Consider the following 14,241-nt stretch of genomic DNA (forward strand, 5'->3'; position numbering starts at 1 on the left):
AAATTTGAGAAACTTCAAAGTTTCTCCAGCTGCATTAAGATAACTCACATGCTAGAGAAATAAGTACTTTTCCCTCCCTTATTTTGTAATGAAGGAGACATCCAGAGAGCAAATTTTAACATTCGTCCATTAAGTGTGATAGTCACCAAACTAATAATATAAACTCAGTAGTTACCTCCTGTCTGTCTTTATAGATCATTAGTCATCTCTTAACAGAATGATACTAGAGTGATTTAATTAAGTTATTTACATACGCTTATGCTTATCAAAAGAGACTTAGACACTTTGTTTGGTTTTATTTACATGCCAACATCCATCCAAGCATTTGAAAGTATTTATTGTAGACCCTTCTCTCCCAAATATGGCATTGTATGATGGAAACAAAATGGTAAGTAAACAAAAAAACAAGATATTTAAAATAACTACATTGATATTGATCAAGCTTATATTTTAGAAAGGGAGGTATACAATAAACAAGTAAGCAGGTAGAAGGAAATAAAGAGAATCATTATTGCTTGTGTTGAGTTCTTCAAAGCGAACAATTGGGGAGCCCTGATTTCAATAGGATGGTCAAGGACAGCCTGTACTAATGTATAAGCTGAGGGCTAATGGATGAGAAGAGCAGACAGGCTGCATCCAGGCAGACGGAGCAGGAGGTGCAGAGGTGCTGAGGAGAGACAGGGTGGGAACTGGCTGAAGGCCAGTGTGACTAGAGATGCTAAATGCAGAAGAGGGTGGACAGGAAAGAGGCTGAAGTGGGAGGGATAGGTAGGAGGGCTCATTGAGCAGAGCCTTCAGGCCTGGGGGGAGGTTCCCTAATGATTTTGGCTCGCTTCGCTGGGTTTATGACTGCAGACACATCGTGCAGAGCACTAGGTATATTGAATGTTTTTTATGTTCACGTACATGGAATGAATGTAGGGCAGAGACCACTGAAAAAGTAAGAAGGGAGTTTTCAGACAGCAGCAAAGCCAGTCCATGAATTTTGTCCCGGAGGATCACAAATAAGATTTAAACATGAACTGGTTCATGAGGTTTAGTTTATAAGAGCCCACAAACCACAGCTGAAGCCCTGCTTAATGATCAAGCACAACCCAGGCATTTGAATCTCGGTTATGAAGCCCTCGTGGATTATTTAAAGAGCGCACACTGGTTTGTTTAACCACAGAAATGCAAATGTTTCTAGAGTTTTAGGACTGTAAATTCTTAGGGAAGTTATTTAAAAAAAATATCATAATCAAGAGTGTTTGAACACAAGAATCCTATGCAGGTAAGACAGGTCCTTTTCCTTCTTTCCTTCCTTCCTTCCTTCCTTCCTTCCTTCCTTCCTTCCTTCCTCCCCCCTTTTATAAAATGTACTTATTGGAAGTTTATACCAATGAAAAAGGTTCAGTATCTTAGCAAAGCATCATTAAGCAGAAATGTAAAATGTAGTTGTAGAAGAAATCTCTGTATTTGAAAATATAATACCACAAAAATAGAATAAATGTAGGATTGGAGCCCCCTGCTCTGCTTTTCTATCTGTCCGCTGCTGATGCCGTACTTGAACGTCAATAGGATACACAAGACCATCACTCCGCTCCCCGGGGGCAGGGCTGCAAGTGTGTCCAGCACCCTGGTTTAAGTTTGGCATTCAGAGGCTGGATCTAACCAACTGGTGTTCATGCCCTACTATCCAGGGAGTGAGAAGTGTGTGGTTGACAGAAGATGTGTTTATTGATATTGTCAATAATCTGACTCAAAGCCCTACCGTTGTAAGTCACCAGACAATGAACACTCAAGAATTTGGTTCTAAAATCATCATAAGAAAAGAAAAGAATTCCTTTTGGAGTTTTGAATTTTAGGTTTGGAAGCTCATTAGAAACTCCTTTTAAGCCCTCAAACCAATATCCTTGCTGAGAAGCTGGAAGTATCAGAGACTAGTTTTCAAATGCCCCCTTTTTTTCTGACCATATTTGTTTTAAAAGACTTTGAAAATATCTGCCTATTATTTCTCCTGTGTTCTCCGCCATTAAGTCATTTGAGAACATACATTCAATTCAAAATATTTTTTCATTTTTTACACCTCAAATGTGACTAAACAAGAGATTAGCTATTTCACTGAGAGTCAAATAGTTCCCCCGTGTTCCGGTGTCATTGTCACAGGCAAAGTCTGTGCCATAATGAAGAGCATTAGCATTTAAATTTAACAAGGTGAAGACTGAAGAGACAGTCTGTGATCCAAATGACAGATCACTAAGGATGGCTTGCTGGTGATTAACATGGCAATAAAAATAAACCCAAGAAATTAGGACAAGGAATGGTGTGCTTCAGTGAGACAGACATTAATTAGTAAGGGACGAAGTTCAGATGAGTCTAGAAAAGCTAGGTTCTGGGGTTCTTGTGCTAGCAGGGTTGTTTCTCTCTCTCTCTCTCTCTCTCTCTCTCCCATTCTTGCCTTCAATACAACTCTCACACAATCTATGTGACATAAAAAATAAATGTCCCAGGTGACACAATGAAAACAGCATGTAAGCAATTTGCATAGTCACACCTCAATTCACGAGCAAGGCAAGACAGGTGCTGCGACCTACCTTCTTTCTAGATCAGTGGTTCTCAACCTTGGCTGCACATTAGAATCACCTGGGAATCTTTTTAAAATCCTGATTTCTGGGCCTCATCCTCCGGAAATTCTGTTTCTTTGTTACTAATGATGAGGCCCAGAAATCGGGATTTTAAAAAGATTCCCAGGTGATTCTAATGTGCAGCCAAGGTTGAGAACCACTGTTCTAGATGGTCTTAAGGAAAATATGTGTGCAAATGCCCATTGAGCATGTTGGTCGAAGAGAGAACTGGGGCATCGAACAGTCCTCTATTTAGGACAGACTATATAGTGTGTGGGGCCTGGTACAAACCAAAGGCAAACAGTGACATCTTATGAAAAAATTGTTGAGAATTTCAGGACAGCAGCAGCAGATTACCAGGCAAGGCTCTCTGAGGGCCAGGCCCCTTGTAGCTGGGCTGAGTGCCCTCTAATACCCCCAAAGTGTTTTAGTGCCAACATTCTAAGGAACAGGGTATCCTGCTCCCTGGAAAAATTCACGCATTTTTCTCCAGCAATATAGTAACATCATTCCTAAAACAACGCATGTCTGCCAAATATGGGCTACATTTTCTTACTTTTTGGGGGGCTTTCAATAAAATTGAAACATATTGGAGCTTCATTTGTGGAAATGGAACTTCAGAGAATCACCCACTGTAAGGAAGGATACCTCTACATGACATGATGTGTCTTTAAGTTTGCTCTTTAAGTATTTTCTCATTAGTTTCCATATATGAGTGAGATCATGTGATACTTGTCTTACATAAGCTGATGAACAAAATAGATCCAGAGACACAGAAGCATGGAACAGACTGAAGAATCTCAGAGGGAAGGGGGATGTGGGCGGGAAGGGATTAACCATATAGGGGGAGATTAACCAAATAACTTATGTGCATATACGCGTAGCCCATGGACACAGACAGTAGTGCAGTGAGGACCTGGGAGGGGAGTGCAGGGTGGAGGGATCAATGGGAAAAGAGGGGTACATATGTAATACTTTCAACAATAATAATACATTATTTTTTTCTCAATTTCAATTAAACCTTTGAAGTTTATTACTGTCAGTTATTTTGACACGTGTTTCATCAAAAACCAAACTGCAAACTGAGAAAAACAAAGCAGAAGGATGAGTTGATTACAAGGGTTTGACCTGCAAGCCAGGCACCTCAAGGCTATGGGACCAATTAGTTCCAATTTGCTCATAGACCAAAGGAGTTTTATGGGGTAAATGTGAAAGTTATTTGTCGTTTCCAGCTAATTGGTTGCCTGGTGATCTTTTTCCTTATTTAAATCAGAGTAGCTGAGTCAAGGGAACAAGGAGGGTCAAACAATGCGTGGACAGATTTGGGGTTTGGTAATTAATTGGCATCCTCTGCTGATATCAGAGAAGAGCTATAAATTCTCGCATCTGATATTAGGTACGGTTTTGTTTTTCTTTAATGAGCCTGCATTATCTACATCTAACATAATCGACTACATTTTAGTTTTGGTTGTACGGTTTCCCAAATATTAACATTGGAAATTGTATCTTGATAGACGAGTGCTTGATTGTCTAATGTCACTGAATATTTAGACACATAATTTATGAGTGCTTAAGTGTAAAGAATTTCAGAAAATGGAAGTGGTAATATAATAGATGTTCATTATAAACATAAGAAAAACAAATAAAAAATTTATAAGAAATGCTATTTTAATCTATGTTCTTTCAACTCGGAATAATTATTTTGTGCTTTCTTTTTCTTTTCCTTTTAAAAAATGTTTGAAGTCGAGTCATATGGTCTTCTGGTGGCTCAGTTACAACGTTTCTTTATTTCTAAAGACAGAAAATCAATTGCATGAAATGATGATAAATGAAACAGGATTCTTAATGTTAATCTCATCCCTTTTTGGTATGTAGTGAACCACTTAATCTGACGGCAGGTATATCATTACTACATACATTTTGTTTAATAAGGTTATATTTTTTAAGTTCAATAACCATATTTAATCAATCCAAAAATTCGCAAATCTATTAAGTCTACTTTTTCAACTTAATACTTGTGTTACAAATATTTAATACAACAAGTAAATAGGGACAATATCCAGAGGTTCTTTGAAATGACATCTGACATGATGTATAACTGTTTCACAGTAGAAAAAAAGGATTGGGTTTCTGAGAGAAATTATATTCAATCATTATTGAGATGTATATCTACATTTAAATTTTATTTCAACCACACCAATATGAAAAATCAGTATAATAGTTTTCTAAGGTCTCTGTGTAAAATGAACAATACATTTATGAAATTGATTTTCAGTCTAACTAGAGCAGATCTTCATTTACTTCATCATGTGTGAACTTAACTATTTTTAATTACAGTTCCTGAGTTTAGATTTATGCAACTTATACTACATCACGGATTAAGCATGGATTAATTTTTCTAAAATATGCATTTTTAATAAACAAACACTAACATAGTGCCTACTCTGTAGTAGGCTCTTCTAAGCTTTCCACAAGTATTAACTCATTTAATTCTCATAACAACCCCAGCATGGAGGTACTGTGGAAATCCCCACTTCATGATGTAGCTAAGAGACAGTGTTCACAGAAGCCAAACAGTAACTACTCTGTGCTGTTAGAAGTCAGAATAGTGGTTCCCTTAGCAAGTGAGGAGAAGGGCATTAGAAGAAGGGACTTGCTTGGGGGCTAATGTCATTTTTTTTCTCTCAGTGTGGGTGCTGGTGTCCTAAGTTTCTTCACCTTGGGGAAATACGCTGAGCTATGCACTTAAGGTAGCTGCACGTTCCTACTTCACTAAAATGTTGGGGGGGGAGGTCAAATGTCTCGCTTAAAGTTACATAGCTTATAAATGGCTGGGCCAGGATATGAATACAGGTTTGTTTAGGCTCTTAACCACTATAATGGCAGGATACTTTTTTGAGACACTAATTTTTGTTTGCTCTGAATTTTCTCTTCCTAGGCCGTCCCCATCTCCCCTAGTATTATTTTGTGTCAGGAGTCTTTGTATACTTGAATCAAAATTTCAGAAAAACAGCAACTCTTTTTTTTAGCCACTCTTTTCATTTTTTTTATATAAAAACTTAAAGACATTAAAGACATAAGATACATATATAGAAAGGAGATAGAAGAGGTTATCTTTAAGTATAGCAAAGGGGGAGAGATATTCCCAGCTACTGTTTACTGATGAGGTATGAAGTCAGTGGTTCAAATACATTTTATGGACCTCTTTCTCCATCCAAAACTGTGTTCGGATATGGTGGCCAGACTTCGATGGGGGTGGTTATTGGTTAAAGTGAGATTGCTGGGCCCATAGCCCTGATAGTCACAGCCTTTGGAAAGATCCCTGCATCAGGGGGCTTCCAGAGATCACTATGGCCTTGGTCAGTGAGGGTGTCACTAGAGACGTAGTTGGGTAGATATGAAATGCGTTTCTTTCACTCTCTAGGCTTTATTTAAGCCTCTAGTTTATTTGAATCAATTGCACTGATTTTTTTAATCTTTAGTTTACTCAAAATAGTTGATTTGAAAGAAATTAGTGAGTGGAAAGAAAAAATTTATGATATTTCTTGTAAAAATATATATATATATTCTAGGAGGAAGAGAGAGTTCATCTGAATCAAGACCTTTTTTGGTTATTTTCTGGTTATTTTCCTATTACACATGCCATGGTTAGCATGAAATAGAGAAGAACTTCAAATGAATGACCAATGTATCTGGTTTTGAAATTTTAAAAAAGAAATTTTTGTAACCTTGGAATAGACCTTTTGCTTTGACCTGCTTGTTTTATCAGCTTTATGAAAGCAATGGGATTTCCAAGGCCAAGTAATGATATGTGCCATTTAAATTGGTTTTAAATTTAAAAGAGTTCCAAGTTTCTGCCAGTCTTGTTCATTTAATACTTTTAAAACAGATCTTCTGATTGCAAAAATAGTAAAGGGTATATAACAACAGACTGAATCAGGCTATTGTGTGGTAAGGGAAAATAAATGAGGGAGTGCAAGAATCACAGACTCTCTCAGGCTGCTCCTGGTCACTGGGATGCCACTGGGAGGACAGCAGGTAGGAAACCGTGCTAACGGGGGTCGTCAGTCACTCGTATTGCAAATATCATGGCGCTCCAGGGCATTTCCCGAGTCTGTGCACTCAGCCCTGGAGTCAGGGTAATAGTGGCTTTTTGTCATATGAAGCCAGCAGTGGTGGCTTCTGGCTGAGCTGAGAATTAATTATTTACCTACTCCAGGTCCACAGTCACTTGGTGTGCTGCGCTCTCATTCTGACCCAGAGGCATAAAATCAAACATACAAGAGAGCACAGTGAGGAAAGTGGTAGAAGGGCTCAAGATGGCTCTTGAGAGAATCGCTGCCAATGGGACACAGTTGATTGCTGCCTGGTCTTGAATTTTAAGCTCTTTGGCTGCCAGAGAACGGTTAACACTTTGTAAGTTGGGCCATGAGAGGCATTTTTTGTTGTTTGTTTGTTTGTCTGCTTCAAGGATCCAAAGTTCTTGGTGAGTCAAAGACAGTTATTGTCTATACTAGATAACAACAGTGATTGGATTGTCTCCCACTGTTACCTTCCCTGATCCCAAAATGTTTGGGGAGCCATCACCACCTCTTCCTGCTGAGCATCTGACTGCTTTGACTTCTATATCCCCAAGGTTAGGAAACCTACAATACAATAATTTAAAATATCTTATTTTATTCTGCAAGAATCACCTGGGATTCAGGTTCACAGGCAGAGGATTAGGCCTTGATCACCTCCTCTTCTCCCTGTGTAAATTCATGATACATGAACAGCACTTTAATGTATATGGACTTTTATTAATTTTTTCCCTTGGAAAATAAACATAATGGGTTTTCTCTATAGGAAAATGATTTTTAGAGAATTTTCTATTTAGGTTTTTGCACAGGTTTACTATTTTGACTATCGTGTACAAGATCAAAATAATTGAGAAAATGTTTTATGAGGTGTAGCCTTAGGTGCCAGGGTGGCAACCAAGATTAGTCATTATGATATAACTAGAGGCCCGTTGCACAAAGATTTGTGCAATAGGCCTTCCTTCCCCTGGCTGCCAGCACCAGTTTTCCTCCAGCAGCCAGGACCCAGGCCTTTTGTCCGGCCACAGCAGCGAGGCTTGGCTTCTCCACTGTGGCTGCAGCAGTGAGGCGTGGCTTCTCTGCTCCAGCCGCAGCAAGACTTGGCTTCTCCGCTCTGGCTGTAGTGGAGAAGCCAAGCCTCTTCAGTCTTCAGTTGTCTTCAGTCTTCGCTCCGCGCCTGCGTATGCAAATCAACCACCATCTTTGTTGGGTTAATTTGCATACTCATCCTGATTGGCTGGTGGGCATAGTGGAGTGACACCAATTTGCATGTTTCTCTTTTATTCGTGTAGATAATAGGGGGATAGAAAAAAACAAAATGTCTTAATGTAAAGGGAGAATAAGGGCAACACGAAATATGTTATTCTATTTATATTCTGACTATGCTTAACAGAACCTATTTTTGCCATGGTTACCTCTGAGTTTCTGAGAATCATATCTAATGGAATCTTATTTTTCTTTTCTTTTGCTTGCTCTCTTGCAGTAATTGACAAAGAGGACACTCTTTATCTTGACATTCTTTTTCCTCTTCCTTCTCATGCCCTCAGTTTCTTTTGGCTCCCTTCCTCTCTGCCTGTTCCCTCCTGTTGCTCTTTAATAGATGTATTTCTCTCCACCCACATCTTAAATGATGCTATTTCTGAGGATGGGAGCCTAGGCTTTCCTTTCCTTCTATTGCATTGCTTTCCTCAGGTGTTCTTGTTTAGGTCCATTCTTTCATCAGCTGTTTTCTCATGATGAACCCACATGTCTATTTCTATCCAGCATATTTCCCTGTGCTCTAGAATTATATATAAAACTGCCCTTCCAGCATCCATTGTGCTCTTCAGACTCCGTTTCTAAACTTGATGACACTGACCCCTTCTCCCTCACTGAGATGCTTTACCTTCTGTGTTTTTTTCTTCTCATTTTGTGACACAGACTTTGATTCAATAGGCCTGACCGTCGTCTTAATGGTCAAATCTTTCTTCACCCTCATACTTTTTTGCTGTATATTGTTAATGCTATTTAATTAAACATCCTATTTTTAAAATATATTTTTATTTATTTCAGAGAGAGAAAGGCAGAGGGAGAAACATCAATGATGAGAGAGAATCATTGATTGGCTGCCTCCCAAAACCCGGGCATGTGCCCTGACCAGGAATCAAAACCTGATGTCTCTGTTCATGGGTCAACACTCGGCCACTGAGCAACACCTGCAGGTCTGAAGCATCCCATTTGGTCCCATGGTCACCCTCTCTGTCCCCATTGCCACTGACTGACTTCTGGCCTCCATTACTCACCTGAACCCTTAGCAATTCTGATCCATCTCTGGTCCTCCCTCTATAAATTGGTGATGCTGGATTATTCCAAATCCAAACCTATTTCTACTCCTACTACTACTTATAATAATAATTGTCATAATAAACAAGTCTCTAAAAAATATTTTAAGTGTTACCATTAATTCCTTATGACTTGGATGCATGTATCATCGTATCATTCACACCATGAAACTAATTGCTGAGTAGTGTTTTTTGTTTGTTTGGGGCTTTAAATTTAGTTTATTTTAAGACAGTATTCTTCAAACTGTTGTGATGACAAAAAATTTATATTGTCTTACGTTATTCCTCATTCATCTCTGTATTTATTCATGTTGTGTTTGCTGCTCCAAGTATTCTTTTAAAACATATATTTTATTTTATTTTTTCCATCACCATTTATCCCTTCTATGCTGTCTTCTACCTCCACCTCCCCCTTCAACCCACAATAACCACACTGTTGTTTAGTTTATGTTTATGAGTTCCCTCCCTCTTTTTTTCTTTTTTGCTCAACCTCTCCACCGCCTCCCTACTCCCCTTCACTAGAGCTAACTGCCTGTTCTCTCTGAGTCTGTCTCTATTTTGTTTGGTATTCTTAATTGTTGAGTGAGGACACTGAATACATTGAACTTGGTAATTTTTTTCTCCCATCCTTGGAAGATATTCCCAAAAGCTCCAGGCCAGGAGAAGTTTGCAGAAGTTCATCTGAGATCAAGTCTTCCATTTTGCTACTTTTCTATGACAGAGTAAGCAGATTGGGCAGCCAAGTAAATGAAACATAATGGTGAATGAGAATAGCTTTTCCAACCATATTTCTTCCTTTCTCTGGTTTTGTTAAATTTGATTAAAGCTAAGTTTTTCTTTTGTGGAGTAATGAGCATACAGGCATGAATACACCTTTGAAATGATCAAAATTCAATTAAAGTTAAAACACAAACTTACTTTGTTAAAGCTCAACAAACTTTAAAACTTGTTTTACTACTTTTTATTAAACTTCAGATGCAAGAAGCATAGTTATACCTTTAACAACACCGGGCTATGATATATATTTGTCTTAAACATACCAACGTGTTGGGAAGAAAAAGTGTCTAAAAAAGATGTTAATTTTCCAGTCTGTACCAAATGGCTTTCCTGGGACAATAAATAGGTTTTGCTTGACATGTTTATTTACATACTATTTAATATACCTTGCACTGAAAGGAGACAAATAATAACTTGAACCAATGCCAGATTACTTTGCCCCATGCAGATAAGAGGATAAATTCAAGATCTCTACCTCTAATACACAATGACATTAGTATATCACTAATGAATGAGAATCAAATTTTTTTGCCTAACCTTCTTTCTGTTGTTCATTTAAGGGAATATTGTTCTTGTTTTCTCCTTTTGAAGTGAATGAACAACAAATGTGATAAAATTCTGGAATTCATTGCACCATAGCCTTCTCTCTTTCACAGGTTGACAAATAATAAATTTATCAGAATATAATTATGGAAGATATTCACCCCCCTTTTTATATGACCTTATTTTGGAAGAGTTTTTCTAGGTTAGTGATCTTTTAGAATTCATCCTCCTTCTGTGGTAAAAGATCAGTACATTATTTGTTTTATTTTTTTTTCCATAAAATTGTGTTCCTAGCTATAAGATTGCTCTTATATGTCAAAGCAAAATGATCTGAGTAGACACTTAAATTTGACATAATTTGGGACTTTGTGGAGGTAAATTTTAGATTTTTAAAATTCTTTGTTGGCAGCAATTTCAGGATTGGGTGAGATATCTGTATCATAGAAAAAATAGTATTACAATGAGATATTTTATAAATGACCACTGTTAAATTATCATCTCTGAGAAGCTTTGCTTTTCAATGAATATAGTAATGAAAGGGGGTTCTGGATTTCTACTGCTTTAAAAATTGTGAAGGGTGGGCAGTGATAACAATGATCAAAGCAGCCCTGGTATCCGCCACATTGAACTCATTATATGTAGACTGGCTAGAAACTGAATTGGCTAACTGGAGCTCAATAAGGTCAACATAGGTAATGCATCCTCTACTACCACAGTAATTCTCTCTGCCAATCAACCATCTTTGTGTGAACAAACAGGTTTATTAGTACTTTATGGTCCTGTATCTTCCTCAAGAGATGAATATTCATAGAAAGATCAACTGTAAAGTTAGAGAAAGAGACAAAGTGGAGCTAGCTACTCCTTTCTGTAAACCCTAGCTGTTCCTTTATGTCTGATAACTCGGTATGAATATTTACAAGGCAGAATGCATTTCTCAGTCAGTCTGCACATATCTGTGGTTTCCTTTGCTTAACACTTGAGACATTTGGTCAAAATCTTATTCAATTCAAATAACCACAATGGTGCCATCTTCACTGATATGTCAGGTTGATGTAGACAAATCACAGCATTACTCCCATTGTGACTATTTGTGTCAGCACCCAAATATTAATTCAGTGACTCCTTTTTCTCCAGAAAACTAGGCGACCTTTAAGGAATTTGGGTAAGCCCATAGGAAACCTTTCTTAGGATTAAAATGAAGCAAGTATAGAATTAGAATTCTGACAAACAATATTAGGATTTTTTTGAAGAGTTTCAACTTTATCATGATCTCAATTCACATGAAGTGAAAATAAAAGAGACAAACTAAGCAGAATGCAACCCATTGAAAGACATTTTAACCCCAAAACTGAGGCTCATTTTCAAGTGGTGACCTCATCTGAACTTGGCAGTTTTCCCTTGCCACTTAATGGCTGGGCAGAATCTTGGCAGCTGCCTTGCCTCACAACGGTGAGCTGTCAAGGTAAGTAAAAGTAGGCATGAAACCTGGTAACTTCAGTCCATTACAGGAACAGACTGCAATTATGTAGTGAGCAGAGAGTTCACGGCATTAATTCAAGAGGTCCAACCTAAATGATCAGAGCCTCTCCGTGATGTGGAGAAATTCTCTTGTTCCTAAATAGGCTTCTGAGACCCTCTTTATCCAAAACGACAGTGATCTCATCTTGGGTTTCTCAGAGTGCATCTCCATTTCAGCTGACAGACAGCCACAAAAGAAGCTCCATCTCCATAGCAATCAAGGTAATCACGCCTGGCTTCTCCCTCTTCTCAGAGCCACAGGTCAGCATTTTGCTATGTGCATAACTGACAAGTGCAGGTACTACACTGGGGAAATTAACACTGTGTGATAGACCCAGGAGAATTTCAGAAAAGCTCCCTTTCTAGTGGCATTGTCTAGCACATGCAACACCAAATGCAAAATTTCTTAAAGGGATACAAACACAGAATGAACTTGCACAATACTGACATTTGGCTGCCTGATGAAAGTTTTTGGTACTGTCCAAACATAACAGTTGGGCCTATTTTTAAAAACATTTCTTCATGTATTTAGTTGTACATTTAAAAACACCTACTCCCAGATATCTGTCTTAACATACAGTTACATCTTATACCTCTATGGATGCTTTGGTCCAGTAATCAACTACAAGGCTCAGTTGATCAGCTACAGTTAGCTTGAAGCTTTGTAGGGGTATTTGAAATGCTTTATGCTCCTGGCTTTGCTGACCTTTAGTAACATAAGGCTGGTGTTCTTAAATTACCCATCCACATGTGTCCCGTTCCTGCTATCCGACCACATCGGCATCCCACACAAGTTATTTATTTGTTTTATAGGGAAATTTGCTATTTTTTAGACTTTTGCTTTAAACTATTTAATGAAAAACAGGAAAATATTTATAAAATTTTAGAGTCATGGGGGGATTTTCTGTATATAAGATAAGCTATTAATTACTGCTACTTGGTTCCTCTCAAGTAGCAGTAGCTGGTAGAGCACAAAGATAGATTGATATTATCTAATTTTTTTTAGGAATTATTATGTAACAGCCTTTTTCTATTTTTGTATTTGTATGCAAAATCTAGTTCATTTATCCAATGATTCAGACCATAACACAATGCAATGTATTTTTCAAATCTTTCTTTTTAAGTACCAAGAAGTTCAAGTCTATTCCTGCAGTTCATGAAGGGCCCTAAACAAACTAGTTTCAAGTTTTTAAAGATTAGTTATGAATAATGAAGAAAAATAATGATCTTTTTTATGTTATGAGAAAGTCTGTTGAAAGTCACCTTTTTAGCTTTGTAGAACATAAAAATCAATACTTGATTATATTTTTGCCTGCAAAGTTTTCTTGCAACATGTTCACAAAATTATTATTAAAATTTGTATTTTATTTTTACAAATAGTTGTTTGGGTGTTATAGATTCAAAACTGTGAAAAGAGTGTGCTGTTTATTAGCAACTTTTCTTGTTAAATTGACTCTACATTTCAAAGTTATTATTTGCTTTCACACATAGTAGGACTAAAATATTGTAAGGATGAGATTCAAATGCCTATGGAAGTAATTCCTAATTGTTAGAGCATTGAGTTGTAAAGAAATAGCAATTCACATGAAAATATATAAGTAGATCTAAGTTTTATTCTAAAAAAGTTTTCATTGTCAATAATAGTTTGAAAGAAGCAATAAGTCCAAAGATTAAATTTTTGATACACACATAGGGAAATACATCATTTTTGTGATGTATTCTATCATGTTTTTATGTCTTCATATAATCTTCCATTTATTACCCAACTCAGTTGATTGCAGACATTATGTGCCAAACGAGGGGTTAATGAAGTCCTTAATTATGGGACTTCTAAATAAGAATTATTACAGAGATATACCAGTCATCCATTTAGAATAATATATAAATAATTCAAATATTTCAATTAAAAAACAAAGTAATTTTCTATTGTTTATGCTAAGAATTAGGCAAAAATTGATAAAAGAATTTTTTCTTAAAATTTTAGCATTATCTGTGTTCCATGTCATACCAGATGTCAGCCAGGAATAAGACCTTTTAGATTTTATCTCTATCTCTATTGAAATGACTCAAAATATTTTAAGTGATTCCTCCAATTTTTGATTGGGAGACTTTAAGCATTTCTCATTTGACTCTTTGCTCATCTGATGTTCTAACTCAGACTTTCTGTGGGGATGTTTGAATAAAAATACATCGAAGCCAATAAGGGATCATAAAGGCACTTTGCTGACACCACCACTCCAAACACTATTTTTAATCAACTTCACAAAAAGTGAAGACCAATGAAGTCATATCAATGTACTTCAAATGAAAAAAGAAAGTCTCAAAATCATGGTCTCCATAACTGAACTTTTAATAGAAGGGTTTCATTTTACTTCCAGCCACTGGGTTTGCCAACCCCTCTCT

At 37.1% G+C, this 14,241-nt stretch overlaps 1 long non-coding RNA gene across 1 annotated transcript in view; it reads left to right on the forward strand.

Annotated features, from left to right (window-relative positions):
- LOC106725736 overlaps positions 1 to 12,056 on the forward strand; it is a 63,595-nt gene extending 51,539 nt beyond the window's left edge. The window contains exon 3 of the long non-coding RNA XR_001361666.1: positions 11,943 to 12,056. This is a non-coding gene — a long non-coding RNA (uncharacterized LOC106725736). The remainder of the gene's footprint in view (positions 1 to 11,942) is intronic.
- Positions 12,057 to 14,241: the final 2,185 nt, after the last annotated feature.

Source organism: Myotis brandtii, unplaced genomic scaffold, assembly GCF_000412655.1.
Source record: "Myotis brandtii unplaced genomic scaffold, ASM41265v1 scaffold185, whole genome shotgun sequence".
NCBI lineage: Eukaryota > Metazoa > Chordata > Mammalia > Chiroptera > Vespertilionidae > Myotis > Myotis brandtii.